Below are 16,139 nucleotides of genomic sequence, written 5' to 3'. Positions count from 1 at the left end.
CCCTTGTAAGAGTCACCAGCTCAGCCACTTGTGCAGAACTCACCACCTTCAACCATGATGCTTCAATCACATTTGCCACTGTGCAGATTGCATATGCAGCTTGAAAACATCCTTCTGAACTCTCAGACATGATCCATTCACAAATAAAACAACATCAGACTCAGTCAATGGAGTGTCTTTGATATCAGGTCTTGGTCTGGTACACAATTCAGTCACATCTAGGCAATCATGAGCTGCTTCATCCAAAACCATTTTACAACTTGGTGTTGGTATCCATGTAGCCAGATTCGCCAAGAAAAGTAAGATGAAGAACAGCAGATTTTATGCAGACCCTATGCCTTCCAGCCACAGGTCCACATATGATGTTTAGCAGCAATACCTGCTCTAGAAGAGATAACTATGACTCAGAGTGTAAAAGATGCCTTCGCCATGAATAGCCTTTGCAATCCCATCCTAGTAGGGTAATCCGAGCAATCCTTTCGCTTAAGGGTAGCTGTTGAAAGATCATGGAAGCCTCTAACCAGACTCTAGGAGGCATAGGAGGGGTTAGAAGAATCCCTCATACAAAGATTAGGTCCAAATAGGCTTTACATAGGGACTCCTCCACATTCCTCTTCACAACATTGCATGGAGTGGAATCCCTTGTGACCACCGCTGATCTTCAAGCCAGGGTCAGCAGCATAGGATCTAGTAATCGAAGGAGGGAGATGTAAACTGTCCACTGGATGCATTCTCATAGGGCAACGAGGCGCAGTGGACTTCTCTATATCTTTCCACTCCAGCAAAATAGTATCCTTGACAATATGAATCAAGGCAAGGCAAGGATTTTGGAGGAGGTTGATGAAACTTGGAGAACAGAGAAGGACAAGCTTAGTTGTCTATTTTGCACTTTTATGGAGGAGTGCTTGCCTTCCAACATAGCCACAACCAAGGTACTTTATCACATCCACAATATCCCAAATAGTCGGTTTCAGTAGAATTCATTTGAAATCCAGTGCTGCTAACAAAAGAAACGTCCAAATTGGCTTTACACTTCCTGGAATGACGCTTTACTTTAGTGTGTTAGATGCCGACCAACGTACTGGCAGCCCAAACTAAGATGGCTATGGCAGGATAGAGGAAGGAGCGTGTTACCGCACCCTTTGTTCCATTCCAATAGGGAGCCAACACCCATGACACCATAGAGGGCAATCAATGGAGATAATCTACCCTCATCCCCAGCGTAGCCAGGATTCTAAGGCGGAATCCCACCAGTCATGCAAACTTACCCACACACAGTCTGACAACCTAACACAGCTTCATGAGGAGGGAGCTCAAAACAACTGGTACTCGAATGATGTATTCAAGGCAGATAAAAACAGGAGAATGGAAAGGTTTGGGGTACTTATGCAAGGTAGCATGGGATGAGATAGGCTCTGTTTAGAATGTTCTTTTAAGGGTAGTCTGCAAGCAGTTTGGCCCTACTCTGATATAGGGATGGGGATGAGAATGGGAAATGAGGAGGTAACTCGGTGAGGCTTCGAACAGAAGTGATATCTGATTCCAAAGGAGAGGATGGCTGTTCTCGCTATAGGTTGCAGAATATGGAGACATGCAGGAAAAATAAAAGTAAAACATAAAAGTTAAGCTTCAGGGAGCATGCGCCTTTCCCTGTCCAAGACATTCCTTTCAGAACCCTGGGACATCTAAGAGTCTTTTTTGTCCCAAAGAACCCTGACCAAGTGCATTTTCTCCTTCAAATGTGCAAGGCCCCAGTTCCAGAATGGTCTGTCCTCTCCCACTTTAGGCACGCTCTCCTTTCACAAATCTAAACCACTGATCCAAGAAGGACTGCATCTGCCCTTACCAGCAAATACCCTGAAGCAAACTTCAAGTAGCACCTTCCCTTGCACATGCAGAGAGAGGATGCAGCAATACTCTCCGCCCATGGACAATACTGATTTTGTTACACTGAGACAGGAGTGAGACATGACCGACCGCAGCATACACCTTTCATGATGAAGTCTCTGATGGGAGGGGTGTTGAGGCAGTCTGTGCTGAGGAGGGAAGTGCCCTGAGGGAGAGATCCTTGGTCCACCTGGGAGTGGTATATGTTATGTTATCTTATCTTATGCGTATTTGTCAAGCACACTATCACCATGAGCGTATACTGGCGCTGTCTGTGAGCTTTATGGTGGGGGAATCAGGTGGCTACATTGCATGGCAGTGGCATGATGGGATAATGGCAGAATTGCTTTGAGATTTGGGGAGCTGATGTGCAGGGCAAGGAAAATGGGAAAATATACTGATAACTTGGTCAGAACAAGAGACCTTCTACCAATCTGAGAGGGAGCCAAGCGACGGTCATTGGGAGACCACAGACCTGTGGCACACAAGTTCCATGGAGTTAGTGTTGCATCGACTGGAAATAAATGTGTGCACATAAGGGTTTCACTTGCACCAGAAATGAGTAGACGCATTTTCCCTAAAAGGGAGTCCTTAGTCAGCACTCCTTTGTCTGCACCATGAACCTGTGCCCTGGTGCACTGCATACATGTGCAACTGTTTGTAAGACATTGCAGTGTCTAAAGGGCATACACTTAAATCTGACATTATCTAAGTTAGTGCCTTAGCTACAGATAATATAGCTTGAGGAGCATGGCTGGCTCGGCCTGATTTCGGTTAGGGTCATCTGCAGCTCAAGCTTGTTAACTGTGAGTGCTTTACACACTGCAATACCTTAGAAGCAGACACATAGTTATGCCCCACACCATTGCTCATGTTCATGATATGGCCTGTGAATGGAAATGAAAATTGCCAGTTAAGGCTCATCAACAGGGACATCAAGGCACAGCCCTGCCACCTGTAAGCCACCACATGCTGCTCCTTGCCATTGTCCACTCTGCTCTTTATTTAATTTAGCAGTGTTCATGAACATATGACTTTTGTGTTTCCATGAACACTGCCAGTGCACAGGTCATTGCTCTCTGCCTCTCCAGGCTCCTGCTGGCAAAAGGAGGAGGTGGAAGGAAAGGCGATAAAGGGGACTGAGCCACGATTCATCTACAGAGTGCTTTTTAAGAACACAACACTCTGTAGGTGGCGTAGGCGTAAGGGTACATGCATACATTTTATTTAGCAGACATGCATCAGGCAGCAGAATATTTCCTCTAAAATAGGTCTAAAATGGGTCTGTCAGAATGCATATCAGTACATTCTTGTGCCCTATGAGAATCCACGGAGAACCACAGTGGTGAGATCCCAAGCCGTAGTCAAGTTTCTGTTTGGAGTCGAATTCCAGCACTGTCAGAAGCTGGAAGAGGGCTTGAGACAGGCCTTCCTTGTAATCCTTGTGTCTCTGCTGCCCTGCCTTCCTCCTCATTTGTGCAATGCCTTGCTGGATAAAAGAAATTCTAGCTGATGCGTCAAGAATTTTCAATTCTATTAACCCCTTCTGTGCCACGCCCTTTAGTGGGTGGGGTTCATGACGAGATAGTCTCGTCATGGGCACAGCGCGACCGTGCTCCATGACGAGACTATCTCGTCATGGGCACTGAAGAGGTTAAGGACACGGAGGCAAGGATTATGCTTCTCTCTCTTTACTGAATAATAACAGCAGCCAATAAACTTTAAACAGCAGAACCCCGGAAGGACAACCCCCTCCATCGTATGCACCAATCACATAGGACCCACAGGTATAAATGTCTCTTCACGTCATACAACTTCCTCTTTCTTTGCGAAAACCTTTAAACACAGACCTAAAACTTGACTGTTGAACCTTGAACCTTGTTGATTCTTTCATCGACCTGAACCAGAACGTCAACCACAGGAACATCTTCTCTTGATCCGATTTGGATACCCTCTTGAATTCTCAAGTCGGTTTACTCTGCTCTCCTGAAAAGAGAATATAGGCCATAACATACCACTCAATGACTGTATTCCCAAAAAAATACGGGCGGGGAAAAACCCCAACATTATTATACATAACTTTGTATAAACTCAACCTTGCCAATATGAACAATTCAAACCTCATATTGTATAATGCAGTTTCTAGGGTGGGATAATCCTCGCCTCCGTGTCCTTAATAGAATTAAAAATTCTTGTCGCGTCAGCTACAATTGTTTTATTCTATGGCAGTCCACTGAGGCTTCGGATTATGTCAATCTAAAGTTGATCCACCACCGTAGATGCCACATCCACAATTGGCTTATGATAAAACGTTTTAAAAGTAGAATCAGAAGACCAATCCACCGCAGTCACAATGTCTTCCAATCTAGAACTTGTAGAAAAAGCTTTAGAAGCCATAGCTCCTCTCACAGAATGGGATCCAAAAACAGAGGTATCAATACCTGCAGGACTTAACAACCAAGTGACCCACCTGGCTAAAGTTGCGGCAGTGACTGGGCGAAAAGGTCTCTGTGAGGAAATCAACAACTGTCCTGCAACGTCATTTCTAAATTCTCCGGTACAATCTTCATAACATTTCAAACACTGTACAACACACAGTTTGCCATGATGTGGAAACGCAGGATACGAAACACATTTAGAATTTGTTTTAGTTCTTTTTCGAAATATTAAATGATACCCCCGATGGAGAGAAAACCCTACCTGCTAAATCCTTTGCTTGCACATCAGACGCCCATCTACATGGAATCAAACATAACAAAAGTGTCAGCTTTGCCAATAACTGTTTACGGGACAGGACCTCATTTGCTGGCCAATTCCTGAGAAAATGTAGAACTATATCCACAGCCCACAATTGTGAATATCGTGATTTTGGAGGATTCACTAACCTGATGACTCTCACCACTTTGCATACCAGAGGGTGTTCCCCCATCGGTTTTCCATCCACGTGAGGATGACCCGCCGAAATTACAGAGCGAAAATTGTTAACTGTCCAATAGGCCAAACCTTTACTCGCCATGTCTGACAAGAAATTAACTATCATATGGATTCCGGATCCCACGGGATCCCTCTGCCATTCAGCACACCAACCAGCCCACTTACGCCAAGCATGATTGCTTATGCGTAGCGGGAGCCCAGGATTGAGACAGGAAAAACATTGCATCCTGTGAAACTCCCGGCATTTGCCAACGTCTCCTGAAAGTCTCCATGCCATGAGAGACAACTGCTCTTGGAGCACTAACGGATGAGGTTGACCCAGAGGGTCTGTCAAAATCTCTGGGAATGATAAAAGATGTATTGGAGGAGCATACGACAAGGCCAGCGCTGCTGGGAACCACACTTGTACTCTCCAACACGGGGATATCAACATCATCTCCGCTCTCTGCCTGCGGATCTGTGCCAATACTCTCTGTATCATGACGAATGGAGGAAATGCATATAGCATACTCGTCGTCCATGATTGAAGAAATGCGTCCAAGTTGGTTGCCAATGAAAAAACCGAGGTAGTTGCATATTCAGCCTGGACGCAAACTGATCTATCTCAAAAGGACACCATCTGTCGTTCAATTGTCGAAATATCCTGGGGTGAAGTTTCCAATCGCTGGAGTATCAAAGGAAATGTGAGTTCCAATCCGCCACCACATTGGTGCTGCCCGGAATGTACTCCACCGTCACCGAGATGTGGTGTAGGAGGCAGTAATGCCAGAAATCCTTGGCTATCTCCACTAAAAGTCGGGGCCTTGTGCCACCCAGATGGGTGATATACCTCACTGCTGAGACATTGTCCATCCACAGGAGTATACAACAACTCACCTTCTGCTGGGAAGATGTCCTGATTGCAAATGAGCCTGCCAGCAGCTCCAGACAATGTATGTGGAGATTAAATTCCTCCGCAGACCATCTGCCCCTGTCTCCAAGGAGCCGCAACGGGCTCCCCAGGCCCATCTGCTGGCATCCGACTCTATCACTATTTCTGGGGCTGACACCATAATGGCCTTTTTTTTTTTTCCTTTAAAGAATTTTATATAGCGCGAACTTGACCCGAATCGGGTATCAGAGCGCTTTACATAGCACCAGTTACATTACATAAGGACACACATTCATTTTGGGCACGGGTAGATTAAGTGATTTGACCAGAATCACAGGATGTTCAGCGTCATTGCTGAGACTTGAACCCGGTTCCCCAGATTCGCCCTAGCGGTTAGGCCAACTCCTCTCTCCATCTCTCCTCTCCTTGCCATTCCATGCATCCATGTGTTCCAACCACCAATAAATTTCTGTCCTGGCCTCTGCGTTCAACAAAATCTGTTCCGTGTAGCTCAGGCCCTTGCGTAAATGCATTATTTTCAATCTCTGAAGTGCCCTGTAGTGAAGGGGACCCGGGAAGATGGCCTGAATCGATGAGGCTAACAGGCCGACTAGTCTGGCTAACGTCCTCAAGGATATAGTCTGAGAGGCAAGCACTCTCCTCAATTCCTTCTTGATCGCAATTCTTTTCCTCAGAGGAAGCAGTAACTGCGCCTCTATTGAGTTCACCTGGAACCCCAAAAACTCCATTGACTGTGCTGGAGTCAGTATAGATTTGTCTGAGTCGATGATGAACCCCAAATCCTGTAGGAGTTGAGTTGTCCACACTAGAAGCCGAAGAACTGTCTTCACGCTCTGTGCCATGATAAGGATGTAATCCAAATAAATTATGAGTCTGAACCCTCTCTCCCTCAAGAATTGTACCACTGGTTTGGGAGTTTGGTGAAACACCAAGGGGCGGACGAAAGTCCAAATGCATGGCGGAGAATTCGTACCATTTGGTTCCCTATTGGAACTGTAGGAATCTCCGGTGGGCAGGAAAAATAGGTACAGCTAGATACGCGTCCTTTAAATCTAGACACACCATCCAATCCCTTTCTAAGAGCAAATCTCGAAGTAAATGTATGCCCTGCATCTTGAAATGGTGATACACTACCCAATAGTTGAACTCCCTGAGATTTAACACCAGTCAGAAACCCTGACCCTTCTTTGGAACTAGAAACACAGTGCTGATAAAGCTGTGATTGTGAGGCTCTGTCTCTACAATTTCCCCTTTTTGTACCAGGGATGCCACTTCGTTGTCTATGAAAGACCTCTCTATATGGGAAAAATGTAGTTGGTGCGGTCTGTGAGTCTGTTTTGGAGTTGCATAAAAGTCTGTTTGAAAACTTAGGAATGTCTGAAGTACCCAAGGGTCACACATCAGATTCTCCCACTTGTGTAAAAACAAGCAATCCGACCTCCCACTTTGACATCCCCATACTGAATCATTACTCCCCTCGATAGCCTCCCTTCTGATGTCTGCCTCTGCCACCACGGTTTCTGGTGGGATAGAAATTGGACCGCTGGGCTCCCCCACGTCCTCTCTTATCAAAACCTCTGTAGGTCTGATTGAATCCACAGCCGGTCGCTCGACCCCTAAAGCGTCCGGCACTGGTAAAAAGGCCAGTGTGAAAAAACTTTCTTGATATTGCTTTGGGCTTGTCCAGTGCCGAGAATGTCACCACATACTTCCCCAACTCTCTTACAAATTTGTTCCCGAACAGTAACCCATTCGCCAGAGTTCCAGCTTCGCTCGTTGCCATGTCCGCAAGTTGCAGATCGATCCTCATTAGAAATGATCGTCTGCACCCATTCTAATATCTCTGTAGCGTCTAGTGGGGTATTGAAATTTTTGGCATGTACAGCCGCATCAAGGATTTTTGTGAGAAGGCCAGAACCATCTAGTAGTTTGTCCTGGCACCCTCTCCAGGCCCTGTCCCACCCCGTTTTTGGGTCCTTGGAAAACTTCTTTAGAAATGTGGCCATGTTAGGGTCCAACTCCGGTGTGTCCGCCACTTTGCCCAATAAAGATGGTCTGGGGCATTCAAATCTCAACATAACGCACATCTCGTGCTTGAAGCCTAGTCGGAGATTCTCCTGTACATAGTGTGCAACCTCAACACACGGCACCCATTCAGTAGAACTCGGGCGTACGATATTTCTGGGGTCAAAGAGTAGATTTTTATTAGCTGGGACACTGGCCACATTATGTGTTTTTTGCTTCCTTTTAGTCGTCTTTTTAGGCTCTTCTGTGTCCTGTTCTCAATCAGAGGTGTCTGGAGTGGCCAGAGAAGACTCCTCTGCCTCCCCTGGAATCAAAAGGGATGAGTTTCCAGAAGGGAGGGAACCGCCATGACCATGGTCCCTAATGACACTGGACTCCACCTGTGAAAGGCCCTCCACAGAAGAGTGTAGTGATGACTCACCCAATGACGCCTTAAATTTGCTCCTTCCATAATTCTGCATAATCATCGTATTCTGCCCACTGGTCAACCTCCTCTGCGTAATACACCATCGTGTTACTGGAGGTGTGGAGGAGATTCAAGGGGGGAGAAACCCAGGGTTGTCACTGAGACCAACTGATTAACCAGAAGCTATGAGTATTAATATGCAACAAGATGCCCTGACTAGTCTATCCCTAACTTCAACAAACCAGTCACTTGCCCTATCACGTACTTGAAAAAATTGCCCAAAGTAGTAAAATGTATCAAATTCGGTCCTTATTTGTTGTGGAGGGAGCCACCCATTACTCTTCCCTAAGGCAGTGCCTTGGAACGTTTATTCGCCCTGCCGGGCATTAAAAAAGGGACTGAGGATCGTGCAGGAAAGCTCGCGTATGCGTGGGGTGCCGATCAGAATGAAAATCTCGATCCGGCTGCTCGCGTCAACCACGTGGCAACAGAAATAGGACTGCTCCTTGCCCACAATGTGCCCGTCTGTCCCACTCCCGCTCCACACTATACCAATGGCGCTGTGAGCGCTGGAGCGCCGATCAATTCTCACTAACATGTAAAAACACAATAATATCACCATCAATAAATGCAAATATCGCTTATATCAAACGCTAATTCACACAGTTAATGAAATATAAAAGGGACTTAACTCGCTGCTGCAGCAGCAAAGAAAGAGAAAGTTGTCTGACGCGAAGAGACATTTATACCTGTGGGTCCTATGTGATTGTGCATACGATGGAGGGGGTTGTCCTTCCGAGGTTATGCTGTTTAAAGTTTATTGGCTGCTGTTATTGTTCAGTAAAGAGAGAGAAGAATAATCTGAAGCCTCCGTGGACAGCCATAGAATTCTGTTAGACCTGGCATCCTTGGCGTGGTTCCCCTAACTTTGTGTTAGACCTGGCATTCTTGGTGTGGGTTCCCCTGGCTTTTTTGTCTTCTGACCCCCTGTTTTGTTGACTTCGTTTTTGTTGGCTTTAAGACTCTGAGCACTTTACCATTGCTAACCACTGCTAAAGTGCATGTGCTCTCTACTCAAAAGGGTCTGTAAATTAAATGCTACTAGTAGACCTGCAGCACTGATTGTGCCACCCACTTAAGTAGCCCTTTAAGCATGTCTCATGCCTGCCACTGCAGAGCCTATGTGCACAGTTTTAATCTCTTATGTCAACCTGGCAAGTTAACCCTCTAGCAAACACAAGAAGATAATGGACGGAGCGCTGAAACTTTTCAGACACTCACCCCCAGTCACAGATCTGGGTTGAATCCATCATCGTTCTTTAGCTCACTTCGCTACCTCAGTTCAGACCCAGCTATATGCAAATCATTCTTGACCCTGTGCCTCCTGGGAACGGTCCAGCCCGAACTGCCAAGCCAGGTCTTCCCTGAACTGGAAACAAGCATCGCGGGACCTGTTTTGGGGTAACACCCCTCATCAGCCAGGCTAGCTTGAATTCAGTGGCAAAGTGATCAAGAGACATATAACTGGGTCTGAACTGGGGTGGCGAAGTGAGCTAGAGAATGATGATGGATTCAACGCAGATCTGTGACTGGGGGTGAGTGCCTGAAAAGTTTCAGTGCTCCGTCTGTCATCTCCTTGTGTTTGCTTTGTTCGCCCTAAGTTGGCAGGGTATGCCAAGACGTGGGTCCATTGCTCACTTTGCCACTGGATTCAAGCTAGCCTGGCTGATGAGGGGTGTTACCCTGAAACCGGTCCCAGGATGCTTGTGTCTGGTCCAGGAAAGACCTGACTTGGCAGTTCGAGCAGAACTGTTCCCATGAGGCACAGAGTCAAGGCTGATTTGCAATATAGATAGGTCTGAACTTTGGGGGCGAAGTGAGCTAAAGAACGAAGATGGATTCAACCCAGATCTTTGACTGGGGGTGAGTGTCTGAAACGTATCAGTGCTCCATCCATCCTCTCCTTGTGTTTGCTAAGGTAACCCTCTTGCCAGGCCCAAACCTTCCTTTTTAATACATATGTCACCCCTAAGGTAGTCCCTGGACAGCCCCAAGGGCAGGGTGCAGTGCATTTAAAAAGTTGGACATGTACTTTCAAGCTATACATGTTCAGGTAGTGAAAGACTCCTAAATTCGTTTTTCACCACTGCAAGGCCTATCTCACCCATAGGTTAACTTTAGGATTAATTTATTACATCTTATAAGTGTAATGTCCAATTCAGAAGAGAAGGAACCCACAAGTTTGGTGTCTCTTGAATCACAATTTAAAATCCTAAATCATGGTGAAGTTTCAAATTGTAATTCAAACAAGCATTTGCAATGCATTAGGTCTCGCATTTGCGAGATTTTGTGCTATTGGCATTGTAAATGACAATGCCTTTTATTTATATGTTTAAAAAACATACAATAATAAAAGGCATTGTCATTTACAATGCCAATAGCACACAATCTCGCATATGTGAGACCTAATGCATTGCAAATGCTTGTTTTATTTATGGTTGGGGGTAACACAAACAATGGCAGAGTGAGAGGTGGGGTGAAGAATTAACACAGACAATGGGAGGGTGAGTGGAAAGAAGGAAAAAACGAAAAAAGAAGCATTAGCAGGAAGAAAGAAAGAAGCAGCAGCAATACTGACACTTAGTTAGAAGGGGAAACCGGGGTCAGGCAGCATTGTTAAAGTGGACTTGACAAACACTGCAATTCTGTGGAAAATAATATTAGAACAACCGCATTCTCAAAGTCCGGTTTCCTTTCACTATCTGACAGCTCGCTGCCTGTGCAAGAAATACAGGAGGCATTTTTTCGAAAAAGTTCAGACCCATTTTCTTACATTTAAAGACCGTGACATACTTTAATATTTCTGAAATAACAAATGTCCAATAAATATGCAGCAATTCAACAGCACAACAAATCCTTTCATCGACATTCCGCTGTTAGGAGCATCGGGAGAAGCCTCCCTCAGAACTGTGTTATTGTGAAAGTCAAAGTGACCACAGGCGGACCCTGGGTTACAACAAACACCCGGATGAGTGCAGCTTGGAGGGGGTGGGGGAGGTGTGCCGGAGGGGGGTGCAGAGGCAAGAGGAGGAGAAGAACTGAAGAGAGGCACGGGCAGAGAAAGCACATGTTAGTAGTACTGCGAGAGATATGACATTGCCTTGTTTGTCTATTCAGGGTTTGCGATTTAATCTGAAGTATTGTGAGAGTCCCACTTTAATACCAGCCTAACTACAGTCGCATAATATAACAACACACTCATTATGCGTGTTTGTATGTTTAGATATATTTACACCCTAAGGGTGGAGGAAGGAAGGCACTGCTCACTGAGCTCCCTTCCCTCTTTATTTATATGCATACTATCACTCCCCGTGAGCTGACAACCGAGCGCAGCTCCCTCCCCGCAGCTGCACCAGGGCGGCCCGAGGAGAGCAGTGAACCGAGGCTCAGGCAGACACAGTAAAAGAGCTGATAGTGTCTGTGACCCTTTGTCTATGGGTGCTGTGCTGAAACATTAAGTGCAGCGCTCGAGGCAGGACGGGGATGAGGGGCTGTGAACCACAGCGCCTTTATTAATTGCGTGCGCCTGTGTTGTGTGAATGTAAACGCGGGCGCTGTGTTAAAGATAAAGCACACAGGAAATAAACACAAAAAGCGCCAGCCATTGCCGCGAGTGGTGTTTGAGGGGCGGGACAGTGAAGAAATAAAAGTAATGCACGTTGAAGGATCGCACTAACGAGGGAGGGCGAAAGTCAGAATTTAAAAAAAAGAGTTCTTAAACACAAGATCTGAAGAAGGGAAGTCCACGAAAGCGGACGAAAACTGTAGTTGGACGGTGCTGCCTCCGGAATAAATGGAAGTGACGCATCGCTTCTACAGCCATTAAAAAGCCCGCTAAGAAAAGCAATGCCAGAGTTTACTAATGGCAAGCAGCAGGAGAAATTACCCAGAGTTTCCCCCCTGATACAGAGTACTTGATGTCTTGGAGAGACAGCGCATGCGCGCTGCCTAGGCGAGACCTAAAAATGCCACTTTTAGAAAGTTGGCATTTTCTTACTTTACCCATTTGGTGTTTTCTGCCTCTCTCTGAATAAACACTTGGGGTCTAGGTGACAGCTGAGCTTTGTGCATTCCCTCCAGACAGACACACAAAGGGAGCTTAGTTGTGACTGATGGGCCATTCACATCATGATGAGCCATCCTAGACAGGATGGGAGGGAGGAGCTGACACTTACACCTGAATGGGCTGGGGTCTGTCCCACACAAAGGGCTGCATACCCCCCCTGTAGGGAGTCTGGAGCTGGGGCACAAAGGACAGGGACTCTGTGCACTTCAAATGCCTCTCTTTGAAGTCTCCTCTCCTTCAAAGGTATAACTGAGTATAAGTACTGGGCCTCTGAAATCACAAACTCAATACACTTGCGGACCTGTGGATACTCTACCATGAAGAAGAACTGCTGTGCTGCTGAAAGGACTGTCAATCTGCTGGACTCATGCTCTGTTGTGCTGACCTACTGCCTGCTGCCCTCTTGCCTGGGAGTGAGAAGGACAGGACCTGCATCTCTCCATCACTTGAACCCAGGGTTGCTTAAAGGGCTTGTCTGCTTTCCTCCTGTTGGAAGTCAAAGACTTCACCCCACTCATCAATAGCACCTGTACTCTGCCTTTGGAGAGTCCTGCCCTGCCAGCACTGGGCCCTTGGAAGTGGGTTTGTATCGCTGCAACTCCAAAACCCACACATTGTCATCGTTGCACGGCTTGGAACAGGTTCATCTCCTTCAACCCATTGCAGCTGATGCCAGGATCGAGGGCATTGTATTGCCTGCTGTGCGGCTCAACGACAATGCATCGCCTACATCAGAGGGGTTCGACGACGGCGCATCTCTGAGTGCGCAGCTTAGAACCGACGCATTACCTACATCTCTAGTATCGACGGCAAAGTATCACTTCCTTTGCTCCTTTCTTCTCGTACTCGACATCGACGCAGCCCCAAACCAAGGTACTGCATGAACTTTTGGATTTGACCCGGTCTGGCACAACCATATAGCCCCAGTTGGCGCTTTATGCTTTTGAGGATTATATTTCAAGATGATCTTTAAAAATGAATAACTCTGGTTCTACTTATTGGATTTTTGTTGTTTTGTTCAATAAATTAGGCTCTTTTTGTCTAACTAGGTGTGGTATATTTTTGTGTGGTGTTTTCACTGTTTTGCTGTTTCAAGTGTTGCACAAATACTTTACACATTTCCTCTTAAGTCAAGCATGACTGATCTGTGCCAAGCAACCAGAGGGTGAGCACAGGTTAATTTAGGGTGTGTATCTGATTTACCCTGACTAGGATTGGGGTTCCTGCTTGGACAGGGTGCATACCTCTGCCAACTAGAAACCCTTTTTCTAACAGATCCTATGTTTAGTGCTTGGTACCTGACCTGCGTCTGCAATAGTGAGGTCACCAACAGATGCAAAACAAGTTTAAAAAAATATCCACGGTTGTTGCTCTATGCATTTGTGAATGAGAGTGTGTGCAAGTAAACATGTGTGAGGGTGTGTGTGTGTGTGTGTGTGTGTGTGTGAGAGAGAGAGAGAGAGAGAGGGAGTGAAAAGTGTGACAGTGAGTTCGCATATGAGTGTCTAAGTGAGACAGGAAGAATGCATGAGTGATGGAATGAGTGTGGAATTAACAGTAAGTATGAATTAGAATGTGTGAGTGATGATTGAAAGAGTGAGATGTGCTTGACTGTCTTTGTGAGCATGTGTGAGTGAGTAAGAATTAGTGAGAGTAGGAGAAAGTGAGAAACAGTGCATGTCAGAGAGAGAGAGGAGTGAGAATCAATGAGAGTGTGTTGTGAGTGTGATCGTGCGTGAGAGTAAGCAAAAGTGAGTGAGTAAGAATCAGTGTGAGTGAATGAGAAGCAGTGAGATTGAATGTGAGTGAGTTTGTGTGTGTGTGTGTGAGCTTGTTTGTGGATGAGCATGTTTGATTGTGTGCAACTGAGAGTGAGCAGAAGTGAGAATGAGGGAGAATGATTATGTGAGAGTGGGAGGGAGTAGTGAGTGAGAGACATGAAGAAGTGAGGGTGATTGAAATAATGTGAGTAAGTATGAAAGAGTTAGAATGAGTGAATGAGTGAGATAGTGAGTGAGAGAGGGGACGTATGAGAGTGAGTGTGTGTATCATTGTGACTGTGTGTGAGTGAGTGTGTGAGCGAGTGACAGAGAATAACTGTGAGGATAGGTGAGTGTGCATGTAAGTATATCTATGTTAATGGTAGTGAGTGGGAATGAGAGAGTGAGGGTGAGGGAGTATGAAAGTGAGTGATTTCAAATGAGTCAGTGAGCGGAAGTGAGTAAGCGCGTGTTAGCTGTGAGTGTTAATATGAGTAAGTTGTGCTTAAGAGTCTGCTGATGGCCATGGCATACTCAAGGTAAAAATCATGCCCCCAGTTGGCCCCACCCATAGGCCCATCGGTCAACAATAGATTCTTCCCCTTTCCTATATGAGCCTATCCTCCTTTCCTGGACCTCACAGCACTTAAGTCCTGCAGGGTGGCCTGCTGTCTCTTATTACTTTGCAGGACACTGTGCACATGAGACATCGAAAGGCATTTGTTGGGTATTGAGAAAACAATAGTGTTTCATTTCTTTACCCACCTTCACTAAATTGCTCAATTTTTTAATACGTAACTAGGCTCACTGGAGAAGGTGCTTATCGGGTATGAATAATGTGACATACTGTATTTGATTTCCAATACCTTTATCACCTCCTGTAGTAAGCTTTGACTGCTTGTCATTGCCACCCTTGTAGAGACTAGTTTCCAAAAGGAATAACTCTTATCCAAGTGAATAGGAGTAGTCTTAAGTTCTAAAATCGCAATTATAAACAACTGTATCCACCATAGATGCCGCCAATCAGTCCCGGCAATTTCCCCTGACCCAAAGTAAAAGTTTCACAATATACTTTTGTCTTTTTCCTATTACATAAAAGTATTGTGGGAATTTCAAGAAAAAGGCAGCAAAGAGGTGTCAGATGATGGTGGGGTTTGAGCCCGCTAAAGGTTTTTTTAGCAGAGGAAAAAACACAGTTTTTTAGTTTTTTACATTGGTAGGAACCGGTGATGAAGTAAGCAAGATTTTGCAAAGGGAGGTCAGGGCAAGAGCTATGAGATACAGATCTCCAATGAAGACGTGGGCAGGAAAGGTTTCCACTAAGAGCAAGATTTAATAGAAAAGTCAAGAGGAGTAATAGAGTACACAGAGAGTAGGTTTAAATTCTGCAGACACATTTTTGAGGATGATTCACGATCATAATCCTTTGTGAAGAATGACACAGATCTCAAGACTAAGACAATTTTCTTCACATTTTTTTAAAATGGAAAATAAAGAGATAGGGAATTGCAAACTTCGTCAGAAGGCTCAACGGTCTTAGCAGTACACACTGGTTCAAAGTCATTTTTACCGCTTTTACAGCTTCTTACTTTTTTTTGCTGATCCTGCCACTTACATCCTCCTTGCCGCTCTCTGCTGTTATTTTCACCTCCTCGCTTGCCCAGCCTTTTACCTACTCTTGCTAGATCTGCCCCTCTTATCCACTTCACCCCTGCATTATCTCTCTTCACCTCTCATCTCTCCCAAAGTATCTTACCTTCTCTCTCTGATCTGTCACTCTTAAATCCATCTTTCCCCTCTAATCTCTACCTCTCTTCTTTCCCCCCGGCCTGTCAACTTCTTTTGCTGGTCCTGCCCCTCTTTTATCCATGTTTCTCATCCCTGTCCGACTCTTCACCTCTAAACTCGCCACCCAGCCTTTTATATCCTCTGCTGGTTCTGCCATCCTAACTCATCCATCCCTTTTCCTTCTTCCATTTCCTTTTTTCTTCTCCCTCTTGTTTTGTCCCCGTTACATAGAAGTCTCCCTTTCCCCTTCCCCTTCCCTCACTCCTCCTACCCTCTCTTGCTAATTCTGCTCCTCTTACATGGACCACTACATTCCTGATT

This window comes from Triturus cristatus, chromosome 11, assembly GCF_964204655.1.
Source record: "Triturus cristatus chromosome 11, aTriCri1.1, whole genome shotgun sequence".
Classification (NCBI taxonomy): domain Eukaryota; kingdom Metazoa; phylum Chordata; class Amphibia; order Caudata; family Salamandridae; genus Triturus; species Triturus cristatus.
This window is presented reverse-complemented; position numbering follows the sequence as displayed.